The sequence below is a fragment of the Oryctolagus cuniculus genome, chromosome 5 (genome assembly GCF_051225735.1).
Source record: "Oryctolagus cuniculus isolate XC-2025 breed Fujian yellow rabbit chromosome 5, ASM5122573v1, whole genome shotgun sequence".
Classification (NCBI taxonomy): domain Eukaryota; kingdom Metazoa; phylum Chordata; class Mammalia; order Lagomorpha; family Leporidae; genus Oryctolagus; species Oryctolagus cuniculus.
Window position 1 is genome coordinate 30,785,022 of NC_142871.1, and position 16,007 is coordinate 30,801,028.

The window sequence follows — 16,007 nt, forward strand, 5'->3', positions numbered from 1 at the left end:
GTCATATAAGATGCAGGAAAATGCAGGTTAAACAAAGCAAAACTTTCCATTCCTAAAGTTCTGCTCAAACTTAAAGCTGGCATGCCTATAAATTGTAATGAAAGTTTGTTTTACATGTTGTGGTTCAGCAAATCCTCACAGTTCTACAAGTAAATGCTATCATTGCAGATAATGTTTTGTAGACTTGAGAAGCAGAGGTTTAGAAGAGGTTAAGAAACTGTGCTAGGAGCATGGCCGAGAAAGCTATGTCACTGCATTCTATTGGGAATTCTTGCTCTGACTCCAGCATGAAACTCTTAACCACTAGAGCTGGGTCATGTCTTGCAGTGGGTAAAGCTGGCAAAGCTCTTTGGTAAAGGGCCAGAGAGTGAATATTTTTGGCTTTGTGGGCAGTATGGTGTGAGTCCTGACGACTCAACTCTGTTGCTGTGGTTGACCCCAGCCATAAGTGACGTGTAAACAGATGGGTGTGGCTAGGTTCCAATAAAGCTTTCTACAGAAACAGGAGGAAGACCTGTACTAAAGAGCCCAAAAAAGGCAAAAAAAAAAAAAAATACTATGCAGTCAAAATGACCCTTCAAATAACAGTGGTTTCTTGCATGAACTGCCTGTAGCAATATAAGGAACTATCCTAACAATACATGCGGCCCATGGAAACTCAGCAGCAAGGAAATGAATGTTTTTGGGTCTCTTTGCATTTCAGGGGTGGCCTCTTGGTCCTTTGCTGTTGCAGAAAAGTCTCATTTGAAGCAGAAGAAGAGAAATAGAGGACACAGGATTTCTTCACCATCTCCTCTTCCCCACAGGTAAGTGTGGTTGCATTCCAGGAGAAGCAAATGCACACACGGTGCCATCCCACTATGTGCATGGGGTTGGGGAAGGGAGTGGGGTTACTATTATGCAACCTTTAGCTCCCTTCTGGAAGAGGAGGGTTGATCATTTGTATCAGCCCCTACCCTCCATTGTCCCCTATGTACCCCTGAGAAACTGTCTCACAAATGTTTAAGGGGAGGTGTTGGAGGATATTCATCGAAGAGATAGACATGCAACAAGTATCCTTCCCTAAAGGCATGGATAAGTAAAATGCGGTGCATGTATAAGGGTGCTTCAAAATATTCTTGCAAAATGATATTAAAAGAGAAGTTTATTTTGGGGCCAGCGTGGTGGTGCTGCAAGTTAACTTTCCACTTGTGATGCAGGCATCTCCGGTCAGAGTGCAGTTTGAGTCCCAGCTGCTCTACTTCCAATCCAGCTCCCTGCTAGTGTACCTGGGAAAGCAGTGGGTGTTGGCCCAAGTACTTGGTCCCTGCCAAACTTTTAGGAGACCATGATGGAGTTCTTAGCTCCTGGCTTCAGCCTTGCCCAGACCTACCCCTTGCAGCCATTTGAGGAGTGAACCAGCAGATAGGAAATCTCTCTTCTACCACCACTGTTACCCTGCTTTTAAAATAAATGAATGCATATCTTTGTTGTTGTTGTTGTTAAAAGAAATTTATGATAGTACAAAATTTTTTGAAATCCATGCATAGCTTTTCATAGTATGCATTTTTCACAAACTTTTTAATGGAATATTACACAGCTGCTAGTAGTTATGGACTGGATGAGCATCTTTGCAGCCCAAGTGGTAGTCCTCCATATGGGCTGTAGTCTAATGCCTATAATCTGTGCAGCTGTGATTGAGTCTTGAGATGGGGAAGAGTAGCCTGGATTTTCCAGGTGGACCCAGTGTCATAACAGCATTCCTTATCAAGAGAGGGGCAGTAGGATCAACAATCAGTGCTATTGGGTGTGAGAACAGAGCAAGAGACTGGAGTGAAGCAAGGAAGGAATTGTGACCCAAGGAATTCAAGCGGCCTCAGAACCTCCAGAAAGAACCCATCCTGCCAGTACTTTAACTTGACCTTGGCCTGAGTCCAATGAGGCTGATTTTGAACTTCTGACCTCCATAACTGTAAGACAATACTTTGTTTTATTGCTTGAACCCAAATTTTATGTGCACATTTGTTACAGCAGTAATAAGAAGCTTATCAAAACCTTCAAAGTAGACAGATTTTAAAATCACAGATTTCAGTGAAATACAGATACTTTTCATACACACAGATCCAAGAGCTGGGAGAAGTCTATTCAGGGGAAGAGAATAGAAGTGGGGATTGTAGTAAAGTGAAAAAATAAAATAATTAGAGGGTTTTGTACATGGCAATTAGAATAGTAAGTGTGTTGTATTAAAGACAGAGTAGGATTAACTCCACATCTGAAGTCCCCCATTGCATTCCCCAGATCAAATTAAAAGAGAGATAAAACCTGCATGAAAAGCCTGAGATGGTTCTAGGAAAAGAATGCTAAATATGTAAATCCCTGGCATTTGTGACCACAAAAAGAAAAGGCAGGAAGCACAGTAACATATCATTGGCTGTGAGGAATGGGTTTTGAGTACAGATACAGAGGATACTTGGAAATAAGCACTACTGATGAATTAGATATGCAGATTGAATATTTACATGAAAATCTTTTTGGGGGGAGAAGATTAAAAATGACCCAAATTGACTCAAGGACTAGCTTTTAAAAAATCCAATTTAGGGGGCTGGTGTTGTGGTGTAGCAGGTAAAGCTCCCGCCTGCGACACCTGCATGGCATAAAGGCATCATTTGGAGTCACGGCTCTCTCCTTCCTATCCAGCTCCATGCTGATGTGCTTGGGAAAACGGCTGAAGATGACCCAAGTCATTGGGCCCCTGTTACTCATGAGTGAGACCCAGAAGAAGCTCCTGGCTCCTGGCTTCGGCCTTGCCCAGCTCCTGCTGGTGTGGCCATTTGGGGAGTGACCCAGCAGGTGGAAGACCTCTCTATCTCCGTCTCTCTTTCTCTCTGTGTAACTCTGAATTTCAAATAAATAAATAAATAATCTTTTTGTTAAAAAAATCCAATTTAGGTGGAAAAACCAAAGAGGAATTTAAAATGTTCTCCACAGCTAATCCTTGTAAAGCTAGATCCAGACTAAGTCCATCAATATTTTCAAAACAGAGATGGTTTCTTTCCTGTTTCATCTATTGCAGAACATGGGAAATGATGGAAACCTTCGATCCTAGCCCTCATGGCAAGTCCAGATAAGATTAGCAGTGTGACAGAGAGGAGTCCCTATTTAGGATTAGGTGGCCTGTTTTCCAAGCACATATGTTCCACTTGTAAAGTGATACACTTGGACGACCCAGCTCGGATCCCTAGCCCTTTGCTTTACAGCTGCATCTGTCAATCAGCTGCTTAATGAGCCTTGCTGTCAGCTCCGCCCTTCACTTTCCCAGCCTTTCTCCACCTTGACTATCGGGTTAGCTCCTGCAGCTAACTCCAGCCCACAGTCTACAGATTCTACAGTTCTACAGTTCTACAGATCACAGCTTTGGTCCCCTTCCCCTCACCCTCTCAATCCAAGGCTGACTCACTCTTTGTAACTTTCACGGATTGTGGACCAAGAGGAGGCCAAGATGACCCCTGAACACAAACGCTGCTCCCTCACTCTCCAAGCTGCCCACCCTGCACTTTTTTTTTTTTTACAGGCAAAGTGGACAGTGAGAGAGAGAGACAGAGAGAAAGGTCTTCCTTTTGCCGTTGGTTCACCCTCCAATGGCCACCGTGGCCGGCGCACTGCGCTGATCCAAAGGCAGGAGCCAGGTGCTTCTCCTGGTCTCCCATGGGGTGCAGGGCCCAACCACTTGGGCCATCCTCCACTGCATTCCCGCGCTATAGCAGAGAGCTGGCCTGGAAGAGGGGCAACCAGGACAGAATCCGGCGCCCCGACCGGGACTAGAACCCGGTGTGCCGGCGCCGCTAGGTGGAGGATTAGCCTATTGAACCGCAGCGCCGGCCTCCACCCTGCACTCTTTACCTCATCCCCTGAACAGCTCTATTTCCATATCAAGGATTCTGTTTCTGCCCATCTGTCCAGCAGTAGCCCAGAGTATCCTCATTTGGTGACTATCAACACCTGCAAGGTTGCAGGCAGCAGTCACAGGGGATTTGAGAATCCTTTTATAAACCAAATCTTGTCTGTAAATTGAAGGTCTCATATGCATATGTGCTGCTATCTTTCAAAATGAACTGTCAGTCTGGGTTCAGTCAAGAGGTAGAAACCACATGTTGTCAAACAGGAGAAATTTAATATAAAGAATCATCGGCCTGCGCCGCGGCTCACTTGGCTAATCCTCTTTTCGCCTGCGGCGCCGGCACCCGGGTTCTAGTTCTGGTTGGGGCGCCCGATTCTGCCCCTGTTGCTCCTCTTCCAGTCCAGCTCTCTGCTGTGGTCTGGGAAGGCAGTGGAGGATGGCCCAGGTCCTTGGGCCCTGCACCTGCATGGGAGACCAGGAGGAAGCACCTGGCTCTTGGCTTTGGATCAGCGCAGCGTGCTGGCCATAGCGGCCATTTGGGGGGTGAACCAGCAGAAGGAAAACCTTTCTCTCTGTCTCTCTTTCTCTCATTGTCTAACTCTGCTTGTTAAAAAAAAGAATCACCAAACAGTGATAGGAGGATAACGATAAAAATGCGAAGAGAATTTTTAAGGGTATGCCGAGATGAAAGGAGAGTTCCCAGAGAAGAACAACTCAGAAGGAGGGCTTCCTCCCCATGGCTGGGATTCAGGACGTGCTGGAGAAGGTGTGCGTATGGTCCACTAGATGTCACAGAAGGTTGTTCTTTGCAGAAGTAGAACTTGTTCAAGTTGAGAACAAGAGAACTGAAGTTGGTGAGCAGGTGCATAGAGAAAGTTAGGCCACCGCTGGGGATGGGAGGCCTGGAGCACAGGGACAGTACCCGCATTGCAGGGCTATAAGATGGTGGTCACAAGTGCAGGGTTGTGCTGCACAGTCACCAAGGGACCATGGATTGGGTATATGGCAGGAGCAGGGCCATTGGATGACCTTGTACACAGTACTGTGGACCAACTGTGCGGCAGGAGCAAGCAAAAGGAAAATAGAGCCCAGAAGATTCAGAGGAGAAGCGCCCTTATTCCTGTAATGTCCTTCTAACTTCTAACAAAGTTTACTGTCATGCTTTTCATAGAGGTAAAACATTTATAGGGTCCAGAATGCTTGTAGAACAGCTACTGAAGGAATTAGAAACAGATTGGCAATAAATTGAAAACTGGGTTAGTACTGTTGGAATTAGAGAAATATAAACTTACTCCAAAGCTCTACTGGTTTCTAGTTTATTTGTCTCTTCAAATATTTCTTGATTAATATATTTTTATTATATTTCCAAATCAACAGAGAGGAGATGACAATCAGCATGAGAGGAGTCTACAAGACATTTTGTTGTTCAACGTGGGTTCTTCTTCTTGGCAAAGTGGGAATTTGCTGCTCCAGAGAGCTTCCCGTCAGAAGCCCCAGGTCATGCTTGCCTGTTGGCCTTGAATAAATTGCCTTCCCCTATCCAGCTGCTGAATGTCTATAACTCTTTTTTCCCCATTCACTTGAGTTTGAGACCTTTGCAAAAATGATGATGGTCACTCTCAACCCCCTCGTGCATCACTTCTTGACCTTTGACCCTCAGGGTGCAATCCACGTTTGCACACTACCTGTCCACTGGTCCAGAAAGCAGCCTGGATTTTTGTTGGTTCAGTTTAGCTTCCTAAATGAGTCAAAGGCCAGCCACCTCTGCACTGCACATTCATAAAGCATGTGTGGCATAAATCATCCTCATTGCTTTTGCTAATAATAACAGAACTTTTAGATAAGGTTTTCTTTGCATTCCAGTAGCTCTCATTCGCACATGAGTGTTTCTAAAAATAAGTGGTTTCTATTTTTATAACCCAGATCAATGGTATCTAAGTAACTTAACAATTCTGTGGCATCTGCATGATGTGGAAGATTCTGTCATTAGATTCTACTCACTTTAAAAATCCACGTGTAAACTCTGCGTCCGGTTCCAAAGGCTGTAGCACTTGGTCTGGAGGCAAAAACCATGTCCCATTGCCTCTGAGACCTGAATGACATTTGTCCAGGAAGCAGATGAGAGTTGGGAGCAAGTGAAGGGTGGGGGGCGGGGGGGATAAAGAGCAAAATTTAGTTTCATTTAAAATGAAACAACTAGGTCAGCTGACAGGATGCTAAATGAGCCAGCTCACTTTGCAGGTTAAAATTTCAACTTAAACTCAACTTTTCGGCAGAAGGCAACTCTGGGATACAAATTGTGAAACCTGCAATGATGATGTGATACTTTAATTTGGTTAGCATGCAAGACAATATAAGTCAGTACAACTTTTGGCTGACACAAATAAGGAGTTAGACCCCAGTGCACAGATGCTTTCCCATGAGCCACTTGTTTTTGGTTTTAATAAGGCTTCATCTCTTCAAGCCAATTACCGGTAAATTCTTCTACTAGTTTAATGCTAGAAAGCAAATGGGAAGCTTGAGGTTTTTCCCCCACGCGATGGCCGTTTCTAATATCAGGATTGCTGTAGCCATGGGGGATGGGAGTGTGGAGGTGAGAGAGACATCAAAACGTGTAGGGAGGGGATGAAACCCAGGGAGCCCCGCACATAGGGAACATTTGTATAGGCTGATGAGGTATGCAGCTAAGCAACCAATACTGCCCATGTAGTAACTGGAGTACAGAAGTCCTCAGAAAGGATGCATTCAAGAGCCTCTTACAGATCCCAGAGGGACCCCACAGGTCACAGAGGGACTTGCCAGAAAAGCCCATCACTGGCTATTTGCAGAGCTGTCTGGTGCCAGTGCCAAGAAGCTGTGTCTCCTACACATTTCACCAGACTCCACTGAGTCTTAGAGGTGACAGGGCCCTCCTAGTTTTAATAGTTTCTGGTTTTATAGGACATAGAAGTTCTAGGTCCCAGGGGATTATTTCTCCTTTGGGATCTTGATGTGAATGTGCTTTTCTCTGACCACAACCTCCTTACAGATCGTCGCTCCCATTCCCCCCAGTCCACTCAGCTTGTTTGCTCACCCACTGTGGCACAGCACGGTTTCGTGATGTTGCACAAATGACTTCACCACTCTGTGACTCCATTTCCACTATGAAATAGAGCAAGTAGTAGTACCTGCCTCTTAGGGTTCTTATAAAGGACACAAGACTCAAGGACTAGAAAGTATTTAGAATATACATGCATGTGAACTGTAGCTCTTTTTAGAGACATCCAAATGAGAAGGATTTTTTGTAGTAGTATTCTGACAAATTCACACCAGCTGAGCCTGATCTCACATCAGCTGGTAGAGAGCCACTTCCAGGTCCTGAAGTGACTGACATTCTAAGGGGCGTCACAGCAAGCCTCCAAAGCCGATATGGAAGTGGTAGGGAGGGATCAAGGAAGAGGGAAGACTGAAGGGGATGGCAGTCTCTAGAGGGCTAGGGAGGTGTGAGGGTGGGTGCATTCGAGAGAGGGGAAGGCCCATGGGAAGAACCTGTAGCATCTGTCAGTTGAGAGAGAGACAGGGATGGGGAAGGGGGAGGGGACGCTTTGCAGGCATCCAGGCCTGGTATTAGGACCACAACTCAGGGGCTCTGTTTCTTCATGCTGAACTCTCCAAATCCTGCCCTCAAGCCTCCAGCTTCTGAGATCTCATCTGAGTGAAAGGTCTGTATCTCCAGTCATTCCACAAGGCATCTTTACATCGGATATTTAGCAACCCACTCTTAGAGCTGCCTCTCTCCAAAAGTCTTATCTATGTCATTGGTAATACCCTTCTTGTAATCATCCAAGGTTGAAATCTTTATCGATTTGCAACTCTTTGCTCCTAAAATTCAAGCTCGGCATGTATTAGCTAAGTGATCTTGAGCAGGCCTTGGACTTCTGATTTTTGTCTCCTTACCTACAAGTTGTAGTTAGTTTACCTGCCTCATAAAGGCTGTTGACAAGAATAATTGTATTACTACTGTAATAGTAGTAATATTGTGTTAGAATGGCACTAGTATTACTAAGTGTACCATGTTGGTAGTGATATATTAATGGAGTAATAATAAAGCTAACATTTACTGAGCTCTTAGCATTTTCTCATTTAATCCTTTTGACAACTCTATGAAGTAGGCCGTATTTTTATCTTTGAGTCACAAAACAATGAGGCTTCAGAGGCTCATCCATCCATTCCACAAGTGTTGTCCATGTGCCTAGTCTGTACCAGAGGGCTTTTCTAGAAGCTTGGGATTCACCAGTACCTGGTCCTCCACCTTGTAGGACTTGCCTCCTAGTATAGAAAATCAACCCAACAAAGAAAACCACCACAGACTAAGAGGAGTTCTGGGCAGTAAACAAGAGCAACTTGGCAGGGAGGTCATGGGTGGGGAGAAGGGTAACCTGGGAAGTCATCTCATGCAGGGCAGCCTTTAGGCTGGGAAGGGCTGGGTAGGAAGGCCTCCAAACAGGAAGGAGCTGACATGCTCAAGAAAGGTGAAGATAGGCAGGGGCTGGAACAGAGTGGGAGATGGGAGATTTGGGAGAGTCCCTGAACACAGAGACCCTCAGTCGCCATGACAAGGCCTTGGCAGTTTATTGTCATTCAATGGAAAGGTTAAATAGAGAAAGCTAAGTCTGGGGCTGGCATTGTTGTGCAGTGGGTTAAACCATGTCTTGCAACACCAGCATCCCATATAGGAGTGCTGTATCAAGTTCCAGCTGCTCTGCTTCCTGCTAATGTGCCTGGGAAGGCAGAGGAAGATGGCTGGAGGGCTTGGGCCCCTGCCCCCTATGTGAGAGACCTGGATGGAGTTCCTGGCTCCTGGCTTCTGCTTGACTGAGTCCTGGTTGTAGCAGCCATTTAGGGAGTGAACCAGAAGACAGATTTCTCTCTGTCTCTGTTGCTCTGCCTTTAAATAAATAAATCTTTAGTAAAGCAAACTGAGCGGTGAAATGACTCATCCAAGTTAAAAATTTTGAATGTGTTTTGGCTTCAGTATGGTGAAAGACTGAAAGTGTGAGACAGAAAGAGAGGAGGCGAGATGGGCAGTGACCACAGAGGTCAAGGCAGGAGATGTTGGGGCTTGGGCTACAGGAGCCAGGGCCAATGGATGTGGGTGACTAGAGGAGGGCCTACCTTGCTGGAGGTGAAAAGATGGGACTGACTGCCTCTATGTGGTCTTTAGAATGGACACCAACTTGGCTCACTTGCAATGGAGATTAATAAGCAGTCAGCATTCAACCCACATAAGTTTCCCTGGGGGGTCAATCTTAGGTAAGGCGGGAAGAGGTTCTGCTGACTGGCTCTTCATTGGAAGCGAAACATTAGGTTTTGTTGGGTTGGGGAGGTAAGGCCATGCCCTCTAGATCTCTGGCTCCTCCCCCTCAGCACACAGCACCTGGTTTGCACCTATTATGGTGTTCCGTGCTGGTGTAGTTGCTTCTTTTGAGCATGATACTCTGAAAATGGTGGTGTTGCTTGCTACCAGCACCCCCAGAGGGTCATATATGGTGGTACTGAGCTACTCTGGGCATATGCCTGGGTTGGAAAAGTTCCTACTTAGGCAGTAGGGGGTCTTTCACCATTAGAGTCTGGATGCTGCTTGTTCCTGGTTGGTTTGGCACTGGGTGGTGTGACCTGTGGTCAGAGATGGATGTGTTCAGGTCGGGAGTTCTGTTTCCATCTTGTGTCTTCATCAGTGGCCTGTAGGAGAAACAATACACAAAGGAGAGAAACCATCTCAAGTCTGAGCCCTGTGAAATTCTACCGTTAGTAGACAAGCAGAGATGAATCCAGAGATGCGAGAAGAGAAATTTGTCCCAGGTCACCCAGTAAATAAAGAGCTGGGCTGTGATTGGCCATGCTGCACTTGTGAGGAATCTTCCAGGCCTGCCACTGCAGCCCGAGTTACTGCAACCATCTCTTCTACCTCCAATTCCTCCGTTTGACATTCAAGGCCTCCTTTAATTGGTTCTTCCTTATTTCTGGCACCACCCATGTTCATAAATACTCTACAGCTTAGGAAGTTCTAGATACTGGTAGGGAACTACTGTATGTAATAGTAACCACCACAATAACAACATTCATTCATTCACCGAATATTGAGTGCTTGCTGAGTGTCAGTCCCCTGAGGAAAATGCAGAGGACAAAGTAGAAGGCCCTGCTCCTGTGGCACTGACACTGGGGAAGTGGACTTGTCCAGCCCAGTTTTCTCATAGGATATCCCACGGATCACATTCATTTCCACCTCTACAAACATTTATTCTGCTTTCCTCACTACTCTCCCCTCCACTCCATTTACTCAAATCCTTCCTTCCCAGAGAAGTTGGCTTGTCTAAACATAGCACCTGCTGGGGCCAGTGCTGTGGCAAAGCAGGTTAACGCCCTGGCCTGAAGCGCCAGCAGCCCATATGGGTGCTAGTTCGTATCCTGGCTGCTCCACTTCCGATCCAGCTCTCTGCTATGGCCTGGGAAAGCAGTAGAAGATGGCTCAAGTGCTTGGGCCCCTGCATCCACGTGGGAGACCCGGAGGACGCTTCTGGCTGCTGGCTTTGGATTGGCACAGCTCTGGCCATTGCGGCCAGTTGGGGAGTAAACCATCAGATGGAAGACCTCTCTCCCTGTCTCTCTCTCTCTGCCTCTCCTCTCTCTGTGTAACTCTGACTTTCGAATAAATAAATAAATCTTTAAAAAACACATAGCACCTGCTGTGTTCCCACTTGTGAGTATCACTTTCTCACATCTACTCACTGCCACAAAGATCCTAGAGTGTTCCAGAGACATCAACAGAGACCATTGCAGAGATAACCAGATCCCCATATGCAAACCCATGAGAGAGTCAAACCTGGAGAAATAGATGCCCACAAGAAGAAGAGAGAACATGGGCTTTGGTGAGTAAAACAAAAGGGTACATTTGGCTACAAAGGGAGAGTGGGAGGGGATGAATGCTGTAGAGAAGATGAATGGGGCTGGGGAGATGGTGGAGAGGGGAAATGAATTAGTAGCAAAAAAAAAAAAAAATAGGATACTCAGGTAGAATGCTCCACCCAGAGGGTTAAGGAGAGAACTTGGAGTGCTATTTGGAGCACCCGTGTCTTGTTACCTATTGCCAAGAGCAGAAGACAGTAACAGCTACATTTGGAGCTTTTCCTGGGAGCCGAGGCTCAGAGGCAGGCTCTGACAAGGAAGGTCAGCTCTTTGTCTTCAGCAAGCACAAGCTATATTAGGGAAATTTCTCTGGGTGTTAACCTATTTAACACTAAAGCCTTCTCAACCACGTAGATTAGTCTAATGCACTCTGACGAGGTTACGTAGATAATGCTCTCATATGCTTACCTACAGTTAACAGCTAACTCCATTAGCACAACTGACTTGGTTGAATAGTGAATTACTGTTTAGTATGCACAGAGGATCACCTCTAGCCCAGAACGGTGGGACACTGCTGAGTTTCCTTATATTCCAGCAGATGGAGCCATAGTCTGGAAGGGCTCAAGACACCTCTGGGACTGATGCCCACCCCTCAAAGAAAAAAAAAAATCAATAACAAGAAGAGGGTGGGGAGAAAGAAGGAAAATTAATTTAAAAAGTTAAAAAATATGTTAAAAATTATATCACTTTCTTTTTTTTTTAATAGAACCAGTCTTTGGTTGTACCGTACCTGTGCCAGTGTTTGGCCCATAGGCTGTATCTGATAACTAGTGAATGCATACATGAGATATAATCTGATGACCAGGCTGTGGCTTGACTTTAGTGTGTGATTCTCTCTTCCTCATTCTCTCCCATCCCTTTGATTATTTACATATTCATAACCTTTGAACACCTACCTCTCATTAAAATGTCACGGAAACATTCAGTGACACTTGAATGCAGGGTCACACTGATGTCAAAGGGAAGTGTTGGGAGCAACATGTGATAAAAATAGCCCTGTAGAGGTTCCCACTGTCTTCCAAGCTCTAACACTGCACTCAGGCGCTATTTTGTGAAGTGTGTCCCCAGGCACTGCGTCAATATCATCTGGGTTGTTTGTCAGAAGTTCCAGTTCCCAGGCCATTCCCAAGTGGATCTGAGTCAGTGCTTCTGGGCTGCGACACTCCAAGTGATTCTCCTGGAAGAAGAAACAAATCAAAACAAAACAAACTGGAACAAGCTGGAAAACCTTGGCTTGTTAGTGGCATGCAAGCTGACAACCCCTTACCCTCAATCCTGAAATCCAGAGGATTGAAATCTTTAATAATTGAAAGTTTTTCATTACTCATTTTGGAGGCCAGCTCTGACCCATGAAATGGTGTGAAGCTACAAGTGATCTGATTCATTGCCTTTAATACGAACCTTTATTTCCTGTGCTGTAGAAATATTAATCTGTTTGATTAGAACTCCTGACCCTACTGGGGGTGTTACGGATGGGTGTGTGGTACCCACAATGAATTGTCTTTCTGAAACCCAACAGAATTTTGACTTAGAAACACACATAGTCTCAGGAGTTTTTGATCAGGGGCACCTATATTGTGTTCTCTTGTCTCATCTGTCCACGGCATTTGAAGCCATTACATTTGGCTCTGATGATTACAAAGGTAGATAAGAGCATATGGGGTTGGGACCAAGAGACCTCATCTTTCTGGGCTTCAGCTGTCTTCCCTGAACTTGAGGGGACATGCATAAAATTTGGATTTTTATGCCTTCTTACTCTCTTAAGAAACGTTCAAGCATTATTGCCCCAAAGATTAGATTGTGCTGTCTTATTATTCTTCTTTTAAAAGTTTATGAAACAGAAAATCTTTCTGTGCCTTTAGGCATTAGACAGAGTCAATGCAGATCTTTCAGTGGTGTGACAGGACATTTGCCTAGATGTTTCTCTTATTTGGATAATTTATTGTACTCAGCAAAAACTACCATGAGTAGAGCCAGCGCCACAGCTCACTTGGCTAATCTTCCACCTGTGGCACCGGCACCCGGGTTCTAGTCCCGGTCGGGGCGGCGGATTCTGTCCTGGTTGCTCCACTTCCAGTCCAGCTCTCTGCTGTGGCCAAGGAAGGCAGTGGAGGATGGCCCAAGTGCTTGGGCCCTGCACCCCATGGGAGACCAGGAGGAAGCACCTGACTCCTGCCTTCGGATCGGCACAGCACTCCAGCCGTTGCGGCCATTGGAGGGTGAACCAACAGCAAAGGAAGACCTTTCTCTCTGTCTCTTTCTCTCACTGTCTAGCTCTGCCTGTCAAAAAAAAAAAAAAAAAAAAAAAAAAAACACCAACTACCATGAAATTAATAGAATACAGACTTAATCATGAACTGCACAGAGTGCTATGGAACATTGTGGAAGGAAATATTACTTAGGTTGATGAGAGGACAAATGAGATACAGGGTATGGGAGTTGAAACAGCCACTACTACCAGTAGCTCTTGCAGCTTAAGAGTCCAAAGGTCAGCAAGTTGCCTTTTAGCAGAATCCTGACCCCAAGCCCAGGGGGCTGGAGTGTCTCTCTACATCCTATAGCCCTGCTTTGAAGATTTTTTTAATTTTCAAAAATTTTCATAGAACAAAATAATGAGCTCTCAGTTTGCTATATGGGAAGCAATGGGTTGAATTATGCCCCCTCCTCCAATATGTACCTTGAAGTCCTCACCTCATTACCTTAGAGTGAGGTCTTTAAGACAATCCTCTTCTGTATGACTGGTTTCCTTCTAAGAAAGGGAAATTTGGAGGCAGACACCTTTAGGGGAGATCACCATGTCAACATGAAGGGTTCATCTTTGGGCCAGGGGAGACAACTGGAACAGATCCTTCCCTCTGTAGGAACCAACCCTGCCTCTGACAATATCTAGATATTGGACTTCTCACATGCAGAACTAGGAGACACTGAATTTCATCGTTTTAGCTACCCAGCTGGTGGACTTTGTTACAGCAACGCGAGCAAAGCCATACATGGTGTCTAGTCCAATGGGTGAATGAAACATGTACAATATCTGATGTGTGCATCTGGATACTCCTTTCACTACTGGATTCATTTGTGCCCTATTCCGTGTTTGCCATTTGTCTCATTCTTCTGTCTAGTTAAAAACAATTATGGTACTAGATGCATCTTCATAAGCTCTTTCAAATTTTTTTGAGTTTAGAAATGATATAAATTAGTAAGTATTTTTTCCTTTGAGTACATTTAGCTCAAACATGGTTACACATGAAATGATTAAATAGTCAACTATTCACCTAAAATTATAGGGCAAAATCCAATTCTGTACCATTGGGTGGAGTGGATTATGAAGGGTGTTAAGTTTAGTTTCATGGCAAATGATTTCTCCATTGTGGGGCTGAATTCTTCAGGTAGTGTGCGTTTTTTTTTTTTTTTAATTTGAGAGAGAGAGACAAAGTCAGACAGAGCTCATCTATGCTGATTCACTCCCCAAATGCCCACATCAGGCTGGGTCAGGGCCAGGCTGAAGCTGGGAGCAGATAACTCAATCTAGGTCTCCCACATGGGTGATAGGGACGCCTCTACTTGAGCCATCATCAGCTGCTGCCTCCCAGGGCACACATTAGCAAGAAGCTGGACTCAGGAGTGGAGCTGGTACTCAAACCTGGGCCCTCCCATGTGGGATGCAGACATCCACCTGGTAGCTTATGTTCTTGGTGAAATGCCTACCATGAGTATGCCATTTTAAAGTGGAGCTTGTGCCACTAAGAAGTCAGAACTGTCTTCAACTCCTCATGACACAGAGCTGAGAAAAAGAAAATCATCTTGAGTAAAAGGCTATGGCAGGAAGTTTATGAAGTGTGCAAAGAAGTCAAGTTCTAAGAAGTACTGTTTATTGTGCATCTGCTATGTGCAGGCACTCTGCTGGATATCTGATACACTACAAACCTCTTAATCCTTTTAATAACCTTGCAAAGATGTGTCCCTAATCTCCCAATTCAAACCCAAAAATACATAGCTCAGAGGAGTAAACCAACTTGTCTAAGAGCAATTAGTAGAAAGGTGAACTGAGATTTGAAATACATAAACCTGCTTTTAACTTCTACAATATTTACATTCCTCCAACTTCCCTCCTTTAAAGCTCACATGTTTTTGTGTTTTAAATACAAATCAGGCTCCACATCTATAGAAGTGTAGTTAATGAAGAGTCTTATTTTAAGTTTGAACACTTTTAAGTTTTTGGCCCAGAGACAAAAATCTCTGCATTTAGTAGAAAGTATATAAATAATATATGAAAAAATGACCCTATCTTTATAGCCCAATGAGACATGTTAACACCAATTCCTTTATGAGAATAGTGTGGAAGTTCATTTCCAAACTACTCTCTACATTAGTTATGGATATTTTGTTCTAATCCCTAGAAAGTAGGCTATGGAAGAACTAATAATTGCATTCCAAGATTCATGCTCTCTTTCCTACAAGAGCACTTTGCTAAAATTTTAATTTTTAAGCCTTCCTTCCAGATATTTGGAGCTCCATGCTTGGTTCTGGTCCCTGTACTGTGAGTGGAGGTGCTGATCAAGCTTCTTTGACTGGAACGCTGGTGGTGGTTGGAGCTGATCAAGCCATTGTATACTTTCAGCTGGAAGCCAGTTATTTAGGAAAGAAGAGTTCAAAAAGAAGAGCTGCAAGACTGTGAAGTTATTTCATCAGCTGGAATCACCAGTCTAGATTAGCCTGGTTCACAATACACCTTTGTATTGCAGGGTAATAAAATGTATGTTTTGAAAGCCACTGTTATTATGAGATCATTGGTACTGCAGCCAAACCAGAATTTTGACTAGTAAACCATTTCGAATAATTAAGCAGAACACTCCAAATCTTCTGAATCTGAATATGTGCAAAAAAGTTCCTGCATAGAATTGTGTACCTTATTTTAGTATTCATTCAATAACTCAAAATATTTAATTACTGGGGACACTTCATTTCCTCTATCTCTGTATTCTCTTTATTGAATGTCTACCAGAGGATTCTGGCTTCTCAAGTTGCCTTAGGAGCATCTGAACTGGGTCTGAAAACCCAGGCCCCCATTTTTTAATTTTTAAGTTCAGGGTAGGAGCAATTTGGAAAGTGAAGGCACCACGAGGCTGATCTGTTACTCATTAGTGATTTTGTTTAAGCCCAAACAGCCCAGAAAGTGACTGGAAAT

General features: G+C 44.5%; 2 long non-coding RNA genes across 2 annotated transcripts; one reads left to right on the top strand and one right to left on the bottom strand.

Moving 5' to 3' along the window:
- The first annotated feature begins 387 nt into the window (after positions 1 to 387).
- Positions 388 to 5,420, top strand: LOC138849579 (uncharacterized). Its single transcript, XR_011388493.2, has 2 exons — positions 388 to 806; positions 5,255 to 5,420. It is a non-coding gene; the product is annotated as an uncharacterized LOC138849579 (long non-coding RNA).
- Positions 5,421 to 7,977: 2,557 nt separating this feature from the next.
- On the bottom strand, positions 7,978 to 13,129 carry LOC127492957 (uncharacterized). Its single transcript, XR_007922805.3, has 2 exons — positions 11,719 to 13,129; positions 7,978 to 9,598 (listed from the first exon to the last, which is right to left on the bottom strand). It is a non-coding gene; the product is annotated as an uncharacterized LOC127492957 (long non-coding RNA).
- Positions 13,130 to 16,007: the final 2,878 nt, after the last annotated feature.